A 6000-nucleotide genomic window follows, 5' to 3' on the forward strand; every position below is an offset into this window, starting at 1 on the left:
TCGCTTGCTCTTACACGGCACTTGCTGCACGTCAGATACCCTTTCAAGCATGGTACATCCAGTCCTTATGAGAACCCTATGAGGCATGTACTTTTATCTGATTTTTTAGATGAAGAAAGGATGGATTTTGGAGATTTAATCCGTTGCCCCAGGTCACACTGCTGACACGTGGCAGAACCAGGATTTGGCTCCAGGTGGTTTCAGCTGTGGTGTCTGTGCTCTTAACCACTTGGCTATCCTGCCAGAAATCCTTTTGAAAGTCTAATGCAGTGTGATAAATGCCATAATAGAGTTGGGAAGAAAGGAGGGTGAAACTAGTGCTTCCTGGACAAGTAAGAGGAAGATGTTAAGATAAAGGGACATTATTTGAATTGGGTCTTGAAGCAAGAGTAGGAGTGTGCTAAGCAAAGAGGGGTAGGGAATGCAGTGTGGGAGGGCCGTGGACAGGAGAGGGAGGGCACATGAAGGGAGGCGGGCAAGGGCAGCTTGCACAAAGGGGAGGGCACATGAAGGAGGAGGGGTGGTTCACAGGGAGGCATGAGGCTCTTACAGCTGTTATCTACTGTTCCGGCACACGCCCAGCTGGATACACAGTACAGGATAGGTTGCCAAGAGACCAAAGAGAAGACCTGGAGATGGCAAACGAGACATATGGATTTATTGGGCAGTTTCTTACAGGGAAGGTCCAGTGGCGGCAGCTGACGGAAGAGTACACCACTGCTGTCCCCTGGGAGAAGTTTGTTTAAGTCGGCAGAGGAACAAAGGCTGCGTGCTTGCCAAGGGGGGTTCTCCCTGCATGACCTGCATTCTAAGGACCAGAGCTCCCCCAGAGGGCCTCCATGTTGTCTCAGACCGCGCCGGTCTTTATGGCAACCCTCCCACGAGAAAACAGCTGGATCGGCCAAGCCCTGGACTGTTACTGTGAGTGCTGGCCTGTAGCCCAGACAAAGGGCTTCAAGGATGCATGGCTCTTACAGGGCACAGAGGCTGGTGCCCCTACATCCACCCAGGAGTCTGTTGTCCTCTAACCCTTGTGCAGCCCCACATCAGACCTCTATTGTGCCCCCTCTGAACTGGCTGTTGAGGTGGTGTTCCCTGCCGGGCCCCTTTCCCGGGACTGTCTGTTCTCAAATCTTTCCCTGAGCAGGACAGACACCCTTTAGTCCTCAGTGGAAACTGAGGAAAGGCAGAGAGGAGGGCCTTGAGTACTTTCCCCACTCCCCCCACATCCCTAGGCATGATCTAGGATCTCCCAGAACTTCATCTGTGTAGGGCCCAACACCACGCAGAGTGTGGATCACTGAGAACCAGCAAAATTGACATCACCTGAGGCCTCAAATAATACATTCCTCTCCTTCAACATCAATTTCATCAGATTAAAAATCCAATAACAGGCTGTCATTGAACCTGAGAAAAGAGATGATAATAAAAAGGAGATTCTGACTCCATAATAGAAAGCAGGTGACCTTTAAAATTGGTTTCTCCAGCTATCTGTGCTACAGAAATGCAGAACAGGTGGAAAAACCTGTGCTTGTACCTTTCTCCCCAGTTCCTCCCATTTCCCCACAGACCTGCTCCTTTCCCTTATGTTTCCTTGGACTTGGTGAGTGGCCACATTACTGCCCGTTTACCTGGCTGGGACTCATGGAGCCATCCCCACTTCTCCCTCCCACTGGCTTGGCTGAGTTCTGCCCCCTCAGTGTCCCACGTCCTGCCCTTCCCTGCCATTCCTGCTGCCCTGCCTTTACGGGGGCCCTGCTTAAGTCACCTTGGGCCTCCGCCACCCTGTCACCAGCCTTCCTCCTCCAGCACCTCTTCTGCCACCTCTGAAGTACAAAGTAACTCTGGCAAGTGAATGGCTGGATACGGTATAATGAGTAATAACATGTAAACTGTTTACCTTATTGTTGCATTTACCAAGTGTAAAAGTGAGTGCTTCCTTGGGTTAGGTCTGCCTAGGCCCTTTGGATTACAGAAGATGGGACTTATTTCAGACTAATCCAGGGGGTCTCACATGGAAAACAAGGGTCGGCAGTGCTAGCAGGCCTTGACATTGGAATGAGGAACCAGAAAGCCTGCAGGAAGAGGCGACTTGTGCTCTCCAATTCTTCCTCGGAGGGAGTCTATTTTCCTTCCTGTTTCTGAAAACTGGCTCTCACTGCTTGCCAGGGCCCAGGGTCAAGTCTAGTCAGCCGCACATCTTGAGTTTATGGTGCTCTCTATTCCAGCTCCCTCCCCGAGGGATGGGGCTCAGCCAGATCTCAGCTTCAAGCCCAGGTCTTAGTTATCAGTCCAGTCAGCTAAGGCCAGGCTGGCTGGCTCGCTCAGTGCAAACATGGCTGCTAATTGCCCACCGTTGTTGGGGGTGGAAAGAATTCAGAGAAGGGGAGTTCGGGGCTGCCCAGATGCTCCACAAGTTATCTGTTATGTGTTGTAAGAAAAGACATGACCTCTGGCTTCTCAGCACTTAAGCCCCATCGGGGAAATTGAGTGGTGAGTTGAGGTTACTTCAAACAAAAGTGAAATCTTTGTTTTGTGGAAAACACTTGGAGTTCAGGATGGACGTATTGTCTCGTCTTTAAAGAAGCATAAGGCTTTGGGTTTGGGAGAGAATGGTTACTTCAAATGAGAAGGACAGAAGTGTCGTCAGTTCCCAGCAGGAATGAGTGAGGGCGGTGAAGTCCCTCCGTCTCAGAGCAGCTTCCGTTTTGAGTGACGAGAGTTGAGATTGGTGGGTAGAGTGGGAACAGTCATTGGAGGGTTTGAACCCCAAATAAAAAAGCTTAGACTTGGCTCTTTAAGCACAAGGAATTGGCATGGTCGAGTGGAAACTGAGTGTGTTCTGGACCACACACATCTGGATTTGAGTCTGTCTCTTCCTGTGGTTTATGTGACTCGGGCCGGTCCCTTACGTGCAGAATCCCGTTATCCTCATCTAGAAAATAGGAATACTACTACTGGCCTGCAGTGGTCATCTGTTGTTTTCATCTGCCCAGCATCCGTTCCTGCTCCTGGTAAATGCTCCTTGGTGTCACTGAGGGACCACTCTGTGTGGGTTGGATAGGTTCAGCCGCACCTCCCAGCTCAGGGAGGGACATAAGGTTCTGGCCAGGGCCACCTGCACAGCACCCTCCTCAGGATACTTTCCTTCCATCTGCTGGAAATTGTTGTAACTCATATATAGATCTATGATATCCGGTATACTGCGTGTGGTGCTTTGTGTACGACATAACCTGCCCAACTGTACAAAGCTGCTCTGACCTTGGCCAATTAAAAGTAGTCTACCCCTGGCCACAGATGAGGAAGCGGAAGTGACCCAAGCCAGGCCAATGGGAGGTAGTTGTACCACATAAAAGAGTCTGCCTCAAAGTAATGCCAACACAGCAGAGACAAGAACTGAGAGCCAGAGAGAAGCATAAATGCATCATATGAGCTACTTGATCCAGCCATGCCTGAAGCTGTAGAGTTCTTTCTGGAATTTTTCAGTTATGTTCTCAAATAATTGTTGAGAGAGATGGTCCTCCATGGGTCCCTCTCACTCCTATATGTCTTGCTGGGTGTGCAAAGAACTGACCTGACTAATTTTGACTGGGCCATTTCTCGTAGATATGTTTGCAGCAAACAGTCTTGAAGGATGGGGTAGTGTCTGCTTCTAGCGCAAAGAGTAGGCTTTCTTATTGCTTGCTAGAAAAGTGATGGAGTTCCCAAGCTCAGTGTTCCTCAACTGTGATGCAAAGCTGCTGTGTGCAGAGCATCCATCTGAGCCCTATTGTGTCCCCTGAAGGGCTCAGTCAGGGACCAAAGTAAACATGCTGATGCACATGCTGATCGTTGTGCCCTGAGTCTTGAAGCCCTTTGTCTCTGATCCAGGAGTCTTGTGTCTTCTGCCAGCCTCCATAAAATAGTGACAGGCCGACTTATTAGCTTGTAAGTAGAGTAAAATTAATACCAGACTTGACAATAATCCGCTCTGCATTTTTGTTTCTTAAACCAGAAAGAATCAAGATTCTGTCACTTGTAACAGTAAAATTCTAACAAGTTGTCTTCCTTATCAATTGAGGTAGTGTATGTGAAAACTTCTGCCTGGGGCTCCCGCGTAAGTGTGTTTCTATAACAGACTGTTTTATTGAACAACTTTATTGAGGTTTAATCGACGTACAATAAACCACACATGTTTAAAGTGTACAATTGGACACTTTTTGACCTATGTATGCAGCAGTGAAACTTTACCACAACTAAGATAATAAACCTAAAGGTAGATTATTTTTCCTTTTGTTACACTGATTTTTAACATTTTACTATGGAAATATTAAACCATACACAATAATAGAGAAAATAGTATAATAAACTCCCAGGTACCCATCACCCATCATATCAACATTCTGCCATTTTTGTTTCATTTACCTCCTTCCTCCTTTTTTTATTTTGCTGGAGTATTTTAAAGCAAACTCCAGATATGATATTATTTTACACGTAAATACTTCAGTGTATATCTTTAACGCATGAGGACTTTTCTTTAATATAACCGCAATAACATCATCACATCCAACAAAATTAACAACCATTTTTTGATATCATCTGAAAGACAGTCTCTGGTATTCACTTTCCCAAAATGACTACAAAAATGTCTTTTTCCAGTTTGTTTTTTCAAATCCACATTCAAACAGGGTCCACAGATTGCATTTGGTTAATATGTCCCGTGAGAACCCTCTCATCTATGAGTCTCCCCCTCCTTTTATTTTCCCTTACCATTTATTTGTTGGAGAAACTGAGTCCTTCACGTAGAATTCCACCGGTTCTAGATTAGACTGGTTATTCTCTGGTGGACACAGGCGTTCCTCTATTTCTCACATTTCCACAAAACTCTGAGTAGGTCTGGAGCTGCTGTCCATGTGGCACCCACTGGCCGCCTGTGGTGAGTGGCATTTTCAATGTGGTTCATCTGAGTTAAAACATGCTCAGTGTAAAGCGCACATCATATTTCAAAGCAGGTCTTCAGTCAAAAAGAATGTAGAATATTTTATTGATATTTTTCTATTAGTTACATATTAAAATGATAATATTTAGGATATATTAGCTAAATAAAATACATTTAAACATTATTTTCACCTCTTTATTTTTTGCTTTTTAAAATGTGGCCACTGAAAATTTTTTGAGGAAGATTAGCCCTGAGCTAACTACTGCCAGGCCTCCTCTTTTTGCTGAGGAAGACTGGCCCTGAGCTAACATCGTGCCCATCTTCTTCTACTTTATATGTGGGACGCCTACCACAGCATGGTGTGCCAAGCAGTGCCATGTCCGCACCTGGGATCCGAACCGGCGAACCCAGGGCCGCGGAGAAGTGGAACATGTGAACTTAACTGCTGCGCCACCGGGCTGGCCCCCAAAATTTTAAAACACATTTATAGCTTGTATTATGTTCTACTGGATAGTGCTGGTCTAGAGGCTCAATTAGATTCAGATGAGTTTTTTTCTTTTTTGACAAGAGTGCTTCCGAGATGATGTGGTATACCTCTTCTTGCGTCCCCTCTGCAGACACCTTATCCAGCTGCACGACTGTTAGTGACAGTAAGATTGATCAGGGATGACCAGGTCCTGACGGGAGTGGGCCTGGCACTCACGGCTGAAACCTCGGTGTTCTCCTGTCGGACATCAACAATGTCACAGAACACCAGCATCATGCAGGCCACTCTGTGACCGCAATGGAGCAGGAGAAAAACACAACGACCCCATAATCATGTCTGAACATCTATGAAAAAAGGACCTTGTCCAAACCACAAAACTCCCCCCTTTATGGGCTAATATGAGTGGCTGTTGCTCCTTTACCGATTACAGCTCTCACTTCACTCTGTTCCTTCGGCCTCTTAGATGAGAATTACTAAAATAATGACTAATAGAATCAGCCTGCTTCCTGACAGCATCCAATTAAGAGCAAAGCCCGTTTCCTTGAACTACCCGCAGATCATCAGCAAGCCCAGATCTTATAAGGCCTTTCTAGCA

Source organism: Equus asinus, chromosome 21 (genome assembly GCF_041296235.1).
Source record: "Equus asinus isolate D_3611 breed Donkey chromosome 21, EquAss-T2T_v2, whole genome shotgun sequence".
NCBI classification, from domain to species: domain Eukaryota; kingdom Metazoa; phylum Chordata; class Mammalia; order Perissodactyla; family Equidae; genus Equus; species Equus asinus.